The sequence below is a fragment of the Canis aureus genome, chromosome 9 (genome assembly GCF_053574225.1).
Source record: "Canis aureus isolate CA01 chromosome 9, VMU_Caureus_v.1.0, whole genome shotgun sequence".
Taxonomy (NCBI): Eukaryota; Metazoa; Chordata; class Mammalia; order Carnivora; family Canidae; genus Canis; species Canis aureus.
In genome coordinates this window covers 77,255,458-77,272,141 of record NC_135619.1, presented here as the reverse complement: position 1 = coordinate 77,272,141, position 16,684 = coordinate 77,255,458, and the positions used below count along the sequence as shown (strand labels likewise).

Genomic DNA, 16,684 nt, shown 5'->3' with positions numbered 1-16,684 from the left:
AATCAGCAAATAAAATGAAGATATATTCCTACATAATAAATACAAATTACATGTACAAAATTAACAAAATAATCTGATTTCCACTAGCACCAAAAATAAATATTTAGGATTAAAATTTATCAACAAGATGAAATATCTCCAGAAAATGTCCTATACTGATGTATCTTTTGAAATGAACCAAGAAATTCAAAAATAACTGTCATTAGAACTTCATATAGTCAGAGAGTCATCTACACAAATTGCTATAGAATTGTAGTGCAACACTTGTGTTGGCTTTAAATACATGAATGTAAGTCTGTAGCTGGTCATATGGTCAGAGGACATGCAAATAGGGCCTTCCCTTCACTGATTAAACCAGCCCAGTCCGACCCTGCAGCTGGGAGAGGAGCCCCAGCCCCAGCATCCCCAGGTGACCCGATTCAGTGATCAGACACAACACAGACTAATTACCATGGAGTCTGTGCTCGGCTGGGTTTTCCTTGTCGCTATTTTACAAGGTAATTCATAAAGAACCAGAGACCTTGAGTCTGTGAGTGAAGGTGAGTGAGCGAAAGAGGGGATGTGGGACAGTTGTTTGACCAGGATGTCTTGTGTCTGCAGGTGTCCAGGGTGAGGTGCAGCTGGTGGAGTCTGGGGGAGACCTGGTGAAGCCTGCGGGGTCCCTGAGACTGTCCTGTGTGGCCTCTGGATTCACCTTCAGCAGCTACGGCATGAGCTGGGTCCGCCAGGCTCCTGGGAAGGGGCTGCAGTGGGTCGCAGGTATTAACAGTGGTGGAAGTAGCACAAGCTACGCAGACGCTGTGAAGGGCCGATTCACCATCTCCAGAGACAACGCCAAGAACACACTGTATCTGCAGATGAACAGCCTGAGAGCCGAGGACACGGCCGTGTATTACTGTGCGAAGGACACAGTGAGCCAAACTCAGTGTGAGCCCTGACACAAACCTCCCTGTAGAAGGGGATCAGGACCACCAGGGGGTGCACACTCCTCACCACTTGTGTCTTGAAGGCCCAGGAGCAGGTGCAGAGGCTGGTTCTGGGCAGGTTTCCTGTCAGGGACCAGGCTTCCTCTCCATGGAGCAGTTTCCCCCCAGGAGACCCTCTGAACACTTGATCATGTGTTTACCTATTCAGTCTCTTTCTTAGAGACCTAGAATTCAAATATAGAACTTGCACTTACTTGTACTTAAATTCTCCTGACCCGAAATTTTAATCAATTACAAATAACTCAATTCACATCATCTGAACCTTTTAATGAGTCCTAGTGGTGATCACTGAGGATCACAGGACCCCAAGCTAACATGCTGTCTTGCACATTGTGGTATAGCAGAATCCCCAGTCAACAAAAGAGTAAAGAGACATTTTACAAAAATGTTAATAACAGCCTGGGAGTGAGAGAGATTTCCCGCATGACATCATGACATGGTAGGGATGTGGACTCAGAGGTCATTCACACAAAGCACACACACACACACACACGCACACAATCACAAGAGTATAACCATTCATCACCTTCACCTTCATGTCTGATGAGAGCCAGGCAGGCCTCTCATCAGGTCATAAATGCCTGGATGGTGCCGGGGAAGGACACTGGCTCCGGGTGTGTGTTGTGGGTCAGTGGTGGGATGGGGTCCTGCTCCAGGAGGGGCTTGTGTGGTGTTAGTGTCCCAACTGCATCAAAAGAGGGAACTCCTGGGTTCCTGTTTGATTTCTTATCCTTTGGGTGCAGGAGAAGAATGAGCAAGGAATGACAGGGAGGTAACAGGCAGTAAAGACTGCACATGGCGTGAGGAATCATTTCACTAAACAAGCATCAAACTGGAAGGAAAAAAGAGAAACATGGTCATTCTCAGTAGACAGATGTCTGAATCATAGGGAAAGGAGATGAATAACATATGGAAGCAGCACGAAACTTTAAATAATAATACAAATAGGCCAAGATCCTTCTCAGGTCTCAGATGGAAGGTGTCCTCTTCCCAAGGTCACAATCCGGTTCTGAAGGTCATGTATACACCATGTGCTCAGACACCAGAAGCTTCTACTGGATCAATGAGGAACCTCAGTGTGATGAGTTGGATTGGAGAACCTTCCACCTGCAGGGAATAACTCATGGATCCTTCTGGTGCTGACATCAGATCACTGTGTGTGACCTTTACCATGCCCATGTTGGAACCGAACGTCCATGAGATGGGGAAGGAGATGGAGCCTTAGGGGAACACTTAGGTAAGGAGGTGCAGCTTCATGATAGGATCAGGGCCCTTATAAACCAGGACTTGGAAAGTTCCCTGCACCCTGGCCCCATGTGAGGTGATGGGGAAAGGATGGGGTAGGACGTGGATGCTCTCCAGAGACCACATCTGCCTGCACCTGGACCTCAGACATCCCAGATTCCAGATCTGTGAGAATGAGTGTCTGTTGTTTGATCGTCCCAGTCCATGTATGATGTTCCAGGAATTTTTTCCATTTTTTTCTTTGTTGAAATTGAATTTACCAATATTTACTACACACTCAGTGCTCATCATATCACGTCCCCTCCTTAACTCCGATCACCCAGTTCCCCGTCCCACACCCCCTCTCTTCCAGCGACCCTCAGGTTATTTTCCCCCAGAGTTACGTGTCTCCCATGATTTGTCTTCCTTGTAATATTACCCCACTTAAGTTTCACTCCTTCCCTTATGGTCTCTTTCTATATTTCCTATACTCCACATATGGGTGAGACCATATCATTGCCTTTCTGTGATTAATTTCTCTCACTATAATAGCTCCTGTTCCATCCATGTTGAAGGAAATGCTATTTCATGTTATTCATCATTTCTGACAGGTGTGTAATATCCCATTGTATATATAAACCACATATTTTGTATATTTTTTTGGAGTTCGATTTGCCTACATATAACAGCTAGTACTCATTCCGTCAATTGCCCCCCTCAGCTCCTGTCATCCAGGTACCCCAACCCACCAACCAACTCCCCTTCCACTACTCCTTCCTTTTTTCCCCCATAGGTAGGAGTTTCTCATGTACTGTTACTGTCTCTGATAATTCTCACTCATTCTATCTCCTTTCCCCTTTGTTCCCTTGCACTATTTTTATGTACTTTGTATGTGTGAAACCATATAATGTTTGTCCTTCACTGAATCACTTACTTCACTCGGCATAATCCCTTCCAGTTCCATCCACATTGAAGCAAATGGTGGTTATTCGTCATTTCTAATGGCTGAGTAATGTCCCATTGTATATATAAACCACATCTTCTCTAAACATTCATCTGTCGATGGACACCGAGGCTCATTCCACATCTTCTTTATCACTCTTCTGTAGAAGGGAATCATGATTCCTCCCACAGTTTGGCTATTCTGGACATTGTTGCTGTGAATATTGGGGTGCAGGGGTCCCTTAATTACATTAAATTTGCATTTTTGGGGTAAATACCATGTAATTCAATGGCTGTGTCCTAGGGTAGCTCTATTCTCACTTTTTCAGGACATTCCATTCTGTTTTCTGGAGTGGCTGAACAAGCCTGCATTCCCACCAAAAGAAGAGAAAGTTCCACTTTCTCAATATCCTCGCTTATATTTATTGCTTCCTGCCTTGTTACTTTATCCATTCTGAGTTGTGTAAGTGGGACCTTAGTGTGGTTTTCATTTGTATTTCCCTGATGTCAAGTGTTCCTGCTGGATTTCCCATGGGTGGGGCAGGAAGAGAAGATAGGGTGTTGGAGATCAAGGAGCGAGAAGGTAACACTCAAGAATACTGTGTGATGACAAATTCCACTTAGCAATTATGAGGGAACAAAAGTGAAGGAGGACCTTCCACCTGCAGGGAATAACTCATGGATCCTTCGGGTGCTGATATAGCTAACTGTGTGTCATCATCTCTACTATCCTCATGTTGGAACCTCACATCTATGTGATGGAAGAAGGAGTTGGGACCTTAGGGAAACAATGAGGTCAGGAGATGGAGCCTCATGATGCAATCAGGAACCTGATCAGGAACCATCAGTACATGGAAAGCTCAATGCCCCCTGGCCCCATTTGAAAGGGGGAGAAAGGACATGCTAGGACATGGGCGCTCCAGACACCACATCGGCCTGCACCTGGACCTTAGACATCCCAGACTCCAGAGCTGTGAGAATGAGCTTCTGTTGTTTAGTCCACTGAATCTGGGAATGTGGTGACATCACCCAGAAACACTTAAACAGGGTCTCACCTCTTATTTGTCCTATACTAGTCTGTTATCTAGTCATTTGCAAATATTTTCTCCCATTCTGTAGGTTGTCTTTGAGTTTTGTTGACGGTATCTTTTGCTGTGCAAAAGCTTCTTATCTTGATGAAGTCCCAATAGTTCATTTTTGCTTTTGTTTCTCTTGCCTTCATGGATGAATCTTGCAAGAAGTTACTGTGGCCAAGTTCAAAAAGGGTGTTGCCTGTGTTCTCTACGATTTTGATGGAATCTTGTCTCACATTTTGATCTTTCATCCATTTTTTGTTTGTCTTGTGTTTTGTGTAAGAGAATGATCTAGTTTCATTCTTCTGTACATGGCTGTCCAATTTTCCAAGCACCATTTATTGAAGAGACTCTTGTTTTTTCCAGTGGATAGTCTTTCCTGCTTTGTCGAATATTAGTTGACCATAGAGTTCAGTGTCCACTTCTGGTTCTCCATTCTGTGCAATTGATCAATGTGTCTGTTTTTGTGCCACTACCAGAATGTCTTGATGATCACAGCTTTGTAGTAGAACTTGGAATCCAGCATTCTGATGCCCCAGTTCTGGTTTTCCTTTCAGTATTACCATGGCTATTTGGAGGTTTTTCTGATTCCACACAAACCTTAAGTTGATTTGTTCCAACCCTCTGAAGAAAGTCTGAGGTATTTTATAGGAATTGCATTGAACGTGTAAATTGCCCTGGGTAGCTTTGACATTTTCACAAAATTATTTCTTCCAATCCATGAGCATGGAATATTCATCAATATTCTTGTTTCTTCCTCAATTTCTTTCAGAAGTGTTCCATAGTTTTTAGGGTATAGAAACTGTACCTCTTTGGTTAGGGTTAATCCCGGGTATCTTATGCTTTTGGGTGCAATTTAAGATTTTTTTTCATGCCTTAACATTTCTTTCTTTTATCTCATTGCTAGTGTACAGTAATGGAAGTGATTTCTGGGCATTTATTTTGTATCCTGCCACACTGCTGAATTTCTGTATGAGTTCAATCAACCTTGGGGTGGAGTCTTTTGAGTTTTCTAGATACAATGTAATCTGCGAAGACAGAGGTTTTGACTTCTTTTTTTTTCTTTTTTGGTTTCGACTTCTTGTTTGCCAATATGAATGCCTTTTGTTTCTTTTTGTTGCCTTATTGCTGAGGCTAGGGCTTCTAGTACTATGTTGAATAGCAGTGATGAGAGTGTATATCCCTGTCTTGTTTCTGATCTTAGGGGAAAGGCTCCCAGTGTTTCCCCATTGAGAATGATATTTGCTGTGGGCTTTTCGTAGATGGCTTTCAAGATGCTGAAGTATGTTCCCCTTATCCCTACGCACTGAAGAGTTTTGATCAGGAATGGATCCTGTATTTTGTCAAATGCTTTCTCTGTTTGTATTGAGAAGATCCTATGGTTCTTGTCTTTTTTTCTTGTTGATATGATCTATCATATTGATTGCTTTACATGTGTTGAACCAGCCTTGCATCCCAGGTATAAATCCCATTGGTCATGGTGAATTATTTTGTTAATATTCTCTTGTGTCCTATTGGCCAGTGTCTTGTTGAGAATTTTTGCATCTGCGTTCATCAGGGTTATTGGTCTATAATTCTCCATTTTGGTGGAGTCTTTGTCTAGTTTTGGATTTAAGGTGATTCTGGCCTCATTAAAAGAGTTTGGAAGTATTCTGTCCCTTTCTATCTTCCAGAACAGCTTTAGTAAATACGTATGGCTTCTTCTTTAAATGTTTGATAGACTTCCCTGGGAAGCCATCTGAACCTGGATTTTTGTGTCTTGGGAGATTTTAGACGACTGCTTCAATTTCCTCCTTGGTTATTTGCCAGTTCGGGTTTTCTATTTCTTCGCATTCCAGTTTTGCTCATTTGTGGTTTTCCAGAAAAGCATCCATTTCTTCTGGATTGCCTAATTTATTGGCATAGAAGTGGTCCTAATATGTTTTTAAAATCGTTTGTATTTCCTTCCTATTGTTTGTGAGCTATTGGGACATCATCAAGATTAAAAGCTATGCACAGCATAATAGTCAACAACACTCAAAGCCAACCTAAAGAATGGGAGAAGATATTTGTAAATGACCTATCGGGTGAAGGGCTAATATACAATATCTTTTAAAAAAGTTATCTAGGTTAGTTGCTGGTATGAGGTGAGTTGAGAACCCTTACTCCTCCATGATCTTGCCCCCAACATTGTATGTATGTATGTATGTATGTATGTATTTATTTATTTATTTATAGACAAAGTGACAAAATAGTTTGAGGATAACAGAAAATCTCAAGATTCTTCAATGAGCACAAAGCCTGACCAGGGGCTTGATCCAAGGAACCTGTATCATAGTCTCAGCAGAAATCAAGAATCAATGGTTAACTGAATGTTTCCCCATGGGCAACATCCTTGGGCCAATTTTTTTAAGAGTGCATTTATTTATTCATGAGCGACACACAGAGACAGAGACATAGGTAGAGGGAGGAGAAGCAGACTCCATGCAGCGTGCCTGATGCTGGACTTGTCCCCAGTACTCAGATATCATGCCCTGACCCAAAGACACACACTCAACCACTGAGGTACCCAGGTTTACTGCCGCAATATTTTAAACAAAGAATTTTTTCTTCCCTGAGAGACATACAGCGAGAGACAGAGACAGAGGCAGAGGGAAGAGCAGGCTCCATGCAGGGAGTCCAATGTGGGATTCGATCCTGGGACTCCAGGGTCATGCCCTGGCCCTAAGGCAGGCACCAAACTGCTGAGCCACCCAGGGATCCCTACCAAGTGATTTTAAACCAGAATCAATACCTATTCTTCTGAAGCTATTCAAATAATAGAAATTGAAGGAAAACTTCCAGACTCATTCTCTGATGTCAGCATTACATTGACCCCCAAACTAAAGACCCAGCTAGCTACTAAGGAGAATTACAAACAACTGTATTGATAAATATGGATGCAAAAGTCTTACCAAGTTCCTAACACTAAGATCCAACACTACAAAAATACTAACCAGAGAGGAAAAGGATCTATAGTCTCAAACTTCTAGAACACTTATGAAAGAAATTGAGGAAGACACACATAGATTGAAAACATTCTATTCTCATGGATTGGAGTTATAAGTATTGATAAAATATCTATGCTACCAAGAGCAATTGACACATTCAATGAAAACCCTATCAAAATACCATGAACTTTGTTCTAGGAAATAGAAGAAACAATCCTAAAACTTGTAAGGAACCAAGAACGATTCTGACAAGACAAGACAATGTTGAAAACAACCCAAAGCAGAAGGTATCACGATTGTGGAGTTCAAAGTTGTGATCCTCAAGATGGTATAATTTTGGCAGTAAAAGAGGCACATAGGTCAATGGAATAGAGTAGAGAATGCAGAAATGGAAACACAACTCTACAGTCATATTGTCTTTGACAAAGCACAAAAAAAGTATCCACTGGAAAAGGACAATCTTTTCAACAGGTGGGGTTGTGAATATTGGGCAGTCACAAGTAAAAACATGAACCTGGGCCATACTCTTACAAGTGACACAGAGATAAAAATCAGAGTAAATGAAATTCCTAATTGTGAAGCAGGAAACCATCAAAATCCTAGAGATTTTGTGAACTCAGGCACAACAGTTTCTTGCTACTCAAGTTTCTAGGGGGAAGGAAAAAAAAAACCAAAGATAAACTATATGGATTCCATCAAGGAAAGAGCAGTTGTACAGCTATGGAAACACTCAACATAATTTAAAGACAACCTATAAGATGGGAGAAAATATTTGCAAATTGATCATCAGATTAAGGCTGGTTTCCAAAATATACAGCACAATTATCAACCTAAACAACACAAAATGAAAAACCCAATCAGAAATTGGCAGAAGACATAAATAGACACCCTGTCCTGATATGAAATCCCACCTCACATCATATATTATGTAGCCCATGCACATGAACAATGAAATTCATTGTCTCCTGAAGGTCTGCCTTTTACAAACTCCATGATTAGACCAGACAATGAATCCAACAGAAAAAAGGGAAAAAAATTTTCTGTCCCACTGGAAGGCCTACCAGAGAAATGGCAGAAAAAATAAATGTGAGGCAGGGCAAGATGACAGAGGAGTAGGGGTCCTCAACTCACCTGGCCCCATCAAATACCTAGATAAGTTACAAACCATCCTGAACACCTACAAATTCGACCTGAGACTTAAAGAGAGATTGGCCAGAACACTACAGAGAAAAGGGTTTTCACTTCTAACAATGTAGGAAGGCAGAAATAATAAAATAAAAAAAAAATCAACTAGGGGAGGAGCACCGTGATGAGCCCATGTAAGGCCCACAGCTAAAGCCTCCAGGACATGAAAGTCCAGCCCTGGAGAAGCTGGAACATTATATATCCGCCTTGTGTCTTCCCAGACAGAAAAGTGATTACCAGTAAAATTGGGCAAAATCGCAGGAGGGGCATTGAAGCATCCAGTTCCCAGTGTCACTAGTAGAGGAAGTGAGTCTAGGGGCAAGCACAACAAATGTGGGATCTCAGTAAAGGGCTGAAACGCGCACCCAGGAGGGAATGTAGGAGAAGCCCGTCTATCCAGGGGCTGGGAGTGGGATCTCAAGAAGCAGCTGTCTGTGTCCCGCTGTCTTCGGGAACCTTGATCCCTGGGAGCACCATTCCAGCAGCCAGGGCCCTGGATCTCAGGGCACAGAGTGGATACAGGCCAGGATCCCGGACATCCCCTGGAAGAGATGGAGGTGGGGAGGGCACAGGACAGAGAGGACTCTCATGCCAGGAAGACAGATTAAGGGAAATAAACGAAAGCCTGAGGAAGAAAAACACATTTAATTGGGGTTCCCGAGGACGCCAAAAGGGACAGAGGACCAGAATATGTATTTGAACAAGTCATAGCTGAAAACTTTCCTAATCTGGGAAAGGAAACAGGCATTCTGATCCAGGAAATAGAGAGATCCTCCCTTAAAATCAATAAAAAGCATTCAAAACCTCGACACTTAATAGTGAAACTTGCAAATTCCAAAGATAAAGAGAAAGTCCTTAAAGCAGCAAGACACAAGAAATCCCTGAATTTTATGGGGAGGAGTATTAGGGTAACAGCAGAACTCTCCACAGCGGCCTGGCACCAGAAAGGGCTGAAAGGATATATTCAGGGTCCTAAACGAGAACATGCAACCAAGAATACTTTATCCAGCAAGGCTCTCATTCAAAATGGAAGGAGAGATCAAGAGCTTCTAAGACAGACAGGAACTGAAAGAATATGTGACCTCCAAACCAGCTCTGCAAGAAATTTTAAGGGGGACTCTTAAAATTCACCTTTAAGAAGAATTTCAGTGGAATAATCCACAAAAACAAGGACTGAATAGATATCATGATGACACTAAACTCATATCTGTCAATAGTAACACAGAACGTCAACGGGTTAATGACCCCATCAAAAGGCGCAGGGTTTCAGACTGGATAAAAAAGCAGAACCCATCTATTTTCTGTCTACAAGAGACTGATTTTAGACAGAAGGACACCTACAACCTGAAAATAAAACGTTGGAGAACCATTTACCATTCAAATGGTCCTCAAAAGAAAGCAGGGGTAGCCATCCTTAGATCAGATAAACTAAAATTTACCCTGAAGACTGTAGTGAGAGATGAAGAGGGACACTATCTCATACTTAAAGGATCTATCCAACAAGAGGCCTTAACAATCCTCAATATATATGCTGCAAATGTGTGAGCTGCCAAATATTTAAACCAATTAATAACCAAAGTGAAGAAATTCTTAGATAATAATACACTTATACTTGGTGACTTTAATCTAGCTCTTTCTACCCTTGATAGGTCTTCTAAGCATAACATCTCCAAAGAAACGAGAGCTTTAAGTGATACACTGGGCCAGATGGATTTCACAGATATCCACAGAACTTTACATCCAAACTCAACTGAATACACATTCTTCTCAAGGGCACATGGAACTTTCTCCAGAATAGATCACATACTGGGTCAAAATTGGGTCTGAACCGATACCAAAAGATTGGGATCATCCCCTGCATATTCTCAGACCAGAATGCCTTGAAATTAGAACTAAATCACAACGAGAAGTGTGGAAGGACCTCAAACACGTGGAGGTGAAGGACCATCCTGCTAAAAGATGAAAGGGTCAACCCGGAAATTAAGGAAGAATTAAAAAGATTCATGGAAACTAATGAGAATGAAGATAAAACCTTTCAAAATCTTTGGGATGCAGCAAAATCAGTCCTAAGGGGGAAAAACATCACAATACAAGCATCCATTCAAAAACTGGAAAGATCTCAAATACAAAAACTGACCTTACACCTAAAGAAGCTAGAGAAAAAACAGCAGATGGACCCTACACTCAGCAGAAGAAGAGCGTTAATTAAGATTCAACGAAATCAATGAAATCGAGACCAGAAGAACCGTGGAACAGATCAACAGAACCAGGAGTTGGTTCTTTGAAAGAATTAAGAAGATAGATAAACCATTAGCCAACCTCATTGAAAAGAAGAAAGAAAAGACTCAAATTAATAAAATCATGAATGAGAAAGGAGAGATCACTACCAATACCAAGGAAACACAAACGATTTTAAAAACATATTATGAGCAGCTATACGCCAACAAATGAGGCAGTCTAGAAGAAATGGACACATTCCTGCAAAGCCACAAACTACCAAAACTGGAACAGGAAGAAATAGAAAACCTTAACAGGCCAATAACCAGGGAGGAAATTGAAGCAGTCATCAAAAACCTCCCAAGACACAAGAGTCCAGGGTCAGATGGCTTCCAAGGGGAATTCTATGAAACGTTTAGAGAAGAAACCATACCTATTCTACTCAAGCTGTTTCGAAAGATAGAAAGAGATGGAGTACTTCCAAATTCGTTCTATGAGGCCAGCATCGCCTTAATTCCAAAACCAGGCAAAGACCCAACCAAAAAGGAGAATTACAGACCAATATCCCTGATGAACATGGATGCAAAAATTCTCAACAAGGTACTAGCAGATAGGATTCAACAGTACTTTAAGAAAATTATTCACCATGACCAAGTAGGATTTATCCCCGGGACACAAGCCTGGTTCAACACTCATAAAGCAATCAATGTGATTCATCATGTCATCAAGAGAAAAACCAAGAACCATATGATCCTCTCATTAGATGCAGAGAAAGCATTTGACAAAATACAGCACCCATTCCTGATCAAAACTCTTCAGAGTGTAGGGATAGAGGGAACTTTCCTAGACATCTTAAAAGCCATCTACAAAAAGCCCACAGCAAATATCATTCTCAATGGGGAAGCACTGGGAGCCTTTCCCCTAATATCAGGAATAAGACAGGGATGTCCACTCTCACCACTGCTATTCAACATAGTATTGGAAGCCTAGCCTCAGCAATCAGACAACAAAAAGACATTAAACGCATTCAAATTGGAAAAGAAGAAGTCAAACTCTCCCTCTTCACCAATGACATGATACTCTACATAGAAAACCCAAAAGCCTCTACTCCAAGATTGCTAGAACTCATACAGCAATTTGGTAGCATGGCAGGTTACAAAATCAATGCCCAGAAATCAATGGCATGTCTATACACTAACAATCAGGCTGAAGAAAGAGAAATTAAAGAGTCAATCCCATTTACAATTGCACCCAAAAGCATAAGATACCTAGGAATAAACCTAACCATACAGGCAAAGGGCCTATACCCTAAAAACTATAGAACACTTCTGAAAGAAATTGAGGAAGACACAAAGAGATGGAAAAATAGTCCATGCTCATAGATTGGCAGAATTAATATTGTGAAAATGTCAATGTTACCCAGGTCAATTTACACGTTTAATGCAATCCCTATCAAAATACCATGGACTTTCTTCAGAGAGTTAGAACAAATTATTTTAAGATTTGTGTGGAATCAGAAAGGACCCCGAATAGCCAGGGGAATTTTAAAAAAGAAAACCATATCTGGGGGCATCACAATGCCAAATTTCAGGTTGTACTATAAATCTGTGGTCATCAAGACAGTGTGGTACTGGCACAAAAACAGACACATAAATCAATGGAACAGAATAGAGAATCCAGAAGTAGACCCTGAACTTTATTTTCAACTAATATTCGATAAAGGAGGAAAGACTATCCATTGGAAGAAAGACAGTCTCTTCAATAAATGGTGCTGGGAAAATTGGACAACCACATGAAGAAGAATACTCACCATTAGCTTCAACATGGTTGGAACTGGAGGGTATTATGCTGAGTGAAGTAAGTCAATCGGAGAAGGACAAACATTGTATGTTCTCATTCATTTGATGAATATAAATAATATTGAAAGGGAATAGAAGGGAAGGGAGAAGAAATGTGTGGGAAATATCAGAAAGGGAGACAGAACATAAAGACTCCTAACTCTGGGAAACGAGCTAGGGGTGGTGGAAGGGGAGGAGGACGGGGGGTGGGGGTGAGTGGGTGACAGCACTGAGGGGGACACTTGATGGGATGAGCACTGGGTTTATTCTGTATGTTGATAAATTGAACACCAATGCAAATTATTTTATTAAAATATAAAAAAAGCCAAAAAAATAGCTAACCTGGGAAGGAGCTTCGAGGTCCATTAAAAGGTGAATGGATAAAGAAACTGTGGCTTATGTATACAATGGAATATTACTCAGCCATTAGAAACGACAAATCCCCACCATTTGCTTCCACGTGGATGGATCTGGAGGGTATTGTGCTGAGTGAAATAAGTCAATTGGAGAAGGATAAACATTATATGGTGTCATTCATTTGGGGAATATAAAAATCTTGAAAGGGAATAAAGGGGAAAGGAGAAAAAAGAGTGGGAAATATCAGAAAGGGAGCCGGAACATGAAAGACTCCTAAATCTGGGAAACGAACTAGGGGTGGTGGAAGGGGAGGTTGGCATGGGGTTGGAGGTGACTGGGTCATGGGCACTGAGCGGGACACTTGACAGAATAAGCACTGGGAGTTATACTATATATTTGTAAATCAAACCCCACTAAAAAGTATACAGAAAAAGAGAATCCTCTACCTAGATTTATCCCAGAAAAAGAGAAAGACCCCTAATAAATAATATAGAAGTCCATCTGGGGATCCCTGGGTGGTGCAGTGGTTTGGCGCCTGCCTTTGGCCCAGGGCGCGATCCTGGAGACCCGGGATCGAATCCCACGTCGGGCTCCCGGTGCATGGAGTCTGCTTCTCCCTCTGCCTGTGTCTCTGCCCCACTCTCTCTCTCTGTGACTATCATAAATTAAAAAAAATTAAAAAAAAGTCCATCTGAAGCTCATTATTTTTGATGACACATTTTCTATTGTGGTTAAGAGTCCTTTTTGTATTTTGGATAATAACCCCATTTCAGTATATAGTTGAACACACTGACTCCCATTTCATAATCTATCTTCTTGCTCTGTTACTATTTCTCCTAGCAGTTTTGCCTTCGATATAGCCCTACTCATCTCCTTGCTTTCTGCCTCTGATGTTGCTTTTATAACAAAGAAATCAGAGCCAAGCACATGTCATGAAGTTTTCCCCTTTTTATTTTTCCATCTACATCTTTTAGTGTCGGGGCTTCTATTTAAAGCTTTAATCCACTTTTAAAGATTTTATTTATTTATTCATGAGAGACACACAAACACATACAGAGAGAGAGAGAGAGAGAGAGAGAGAGAGATTGGCAGAGACACAGGCAGAGGGAGAAGCAGGCTCCATACAGGAAGCCTGATATGGGACTCGATCCTGGGACTCAAGGATCACGCCCTGGGCTGAAGGCAGGCGCCAAACCTCTGAGCCACCCATGGATCCCGACCTTTAATCCATTTTCCCATTTCCATTTTAGATTTAGATTTAGATAGATTTTTGTCCATCTATCTGGATGATGTAAAATAAGTACCAAGTGTTATTATTTTGCATGTGGCTGTCCAACACCATTTGCCATAGTGACAGCCCTTTCTCCACTGTGTACTCTTAGATAACCTGTGGAAGATTTGCTGACTGTATATGGACACATTTACTTAAGATCTCCATCATGTGCTTCATTATCTACAAATTTGATGTTAGGCCAGCCACACAATGATGTACTAATTCTGCTCTATAGTATATTTAGATAGAGCAAAATGTCATGCCTGAAAATTGGTCTTCCTTCCCATAGTTGCATGATTACTATCATGTGATTTGTGTTACCATATGAATATACTATCCTTCTGTTATGGAAAAACTGTTGCTTTGATTAATTTAATTAACTTTAAAATTATTAAAACAGAAAAAAAGGTACTAAACAAATACAACAAAGACAGGAGTTTGAGTTATTTAAATGGGAAAGATAAGTAAAATTTAAAATTTATAGGTAGTCTGGAAAACTGATAAGCCTGTAATAAATACTATCAGAGTAAAATACAAGATACTACTGACACCAAAATCATGAAAAGAACCATTAATAAAATATTAGGATAATTATAGAGCAAAATTTGAATAACTAAGGCAAATTTCAAAGCATCTAGAATCACCAATCAACTAAGATGGTTTCATGAAAAAAATAAAAAATGAATAAAATGAAACAAATAAGAAGAGTGAACCCAAAATCAAAAAAATTCTGACTCAAAAGAGACAAGAAACCAAAATAACAGAACAAAGGTGGAAAAAAGTCTAAGATCAAATCGCTCTATCAATTTTTCCAAGTATTTAAAGAAGAATTAATGTTGAAACATGTTGATCTCTTCAAAATCTAATGAGAAAGGAACATGCTCAAATCTTGGTAGGAGGCCAGCATGACCCTGACACTAAAGTCAGGCAAGGACTCTATGGGAAAGGAAACTACAGTCCAATTTTTCAGATGAACATAAATGCAAAAATCCTAGCATTCAAATCCAACAGCACATGGAATGGATAATACGGGATGACCTGGAGGAAATCATCTCTGGGATGCAAGGAAAATTCAACATGCCCAAACCATAAATGGGACCCCCTGTATTAATAGAGTGAAAGATTAGATTACATGATCATTTCCTTTGATGCCTAAAATGATTTGACAAATTCCAACACACGTTTATCTTAAAAAAATCTTAACAATCAAGGAACAGAAGAAATTGCCTCCATGAAATACTGGTAATTTATGGAAAAACCCACATCCAACACCATAATCAACAGTGAAATGCTGAAGCCCTTCTGTCAAGTCAAGAGCCACACAAGGATGCTTATTCCTACCATGAGTATTCATCTTGGTACCATGAAGGAGAAGAAACTGTGACACCCCAAATATATCAGCTGGTCCCCTGGGTTGTTGTGAACTAAAGTCACTTGGGAATCAACCAGTGGAGAGTCAGACTGAGCTGCCTATGTCCCCTTGATGGCAAGAAATAAATCTACATGGGCATTTTCCCATCCCTATACCTGGAGGGCAGAATCATCCTTAGCACCAGAATAAGGACCTTAGGACCCAGAAGGCAAACAACCCTTGTCAGTCCCTCACTAATTCACTGACTCAAGCCAATATCCTGACTTTATATCTACACAAACCCAATGTTTTGTTGTCGAAGTGACACAAGGGCTACATAATTTGGTCACTGTCTGGTTGTTGTATTCTTGGGAGCTCATGCACTTGCAAAATGAAATACATTTCACCTTAGATCAGTTTTCTGTCTACCGAGTAATTAGACCAAAGAACCTAGAAGAAACGAAGGAAAATCTTTCTGCTCCAATGACTGGAAGATCAAACCAATACATTCGGAAATAATAAAATAAATTATATTTAAATCCGTAGACAGGACAAAAATTCTTTTTTCCACATGACATGATCTGCTAGAGAGGCAAACACTTTAAACTCCACAAACTGTTAAAATTAATTATTTCAGGGAACCTTCAGGGTATAAGATCATGTGAAATAAAGCTATGTTTCCACACACTAACAACAAATTATCTAAAAGAATCAGAAAGGGAGACAGAACATGAAAGACTCCAAACTCTGGGAAACAAACAAGGGGTGGTAGAAGGGGAGGTGGGCGGGTGGTGGGGGTGACTGGGTGACAGGCACTGAGATCGGCACTTGACGGGATGAGCACTGGGTTTTTTTTAAATGTTGGCAAATTGAACACTAATAAAAAATAAATTTATAATAAAAAAGAAAAAAAAAGAAAAGAAAATTACCAAAATATTCCTTTCACACTGCAAAAAAATAAAATAATTATTATTAAATATCCATAGGCGGTAACATGCTATATCCTAAAAATTACCTAAATTGATGAATGGGTTTTAATAAGACATTGAGAGATGCAAAGCTAATTCTGTCTACATGTTAGGACACTTCATATCGTTACATGACATTGCAGAAATTTGACCTCAAAAGTAATGCAATCATGTTTATGAAACTTGTGAAGAATCTAATCTAAGTCTGGAGCTAACTATATACTCAGAGGACATGCAAATAGGGCCTTCCCTCCACCTATTAAAGTAGCCCATCCCCGAACCTGCAGCTGGGAGAGGAGCC

General features: G+C 40.6%; 1 pseudogene across 1 annotated transcript; it reads left to right on the top strand.

The window, feature by feature from the left end:
• The first annotated feature begins 370 nt into the window (after positions 1 to 370).
• LOC144319969 (immunoglobulin heavy variable 3-74 pseudogene) lies at positions 371 to 938 on the top strand (annotated as a pseudogene). The gene is made up of 2 exons (XR_013385584.1): positions 371 to 497; positions 601 to 938. The product of XR_013385584.1 is annotated as an immunoglobulin heavy variable 3-74 pseudogene (transcript).
• Positions 939 to 16,684: the final 15,746 nt, after the last annotated feature.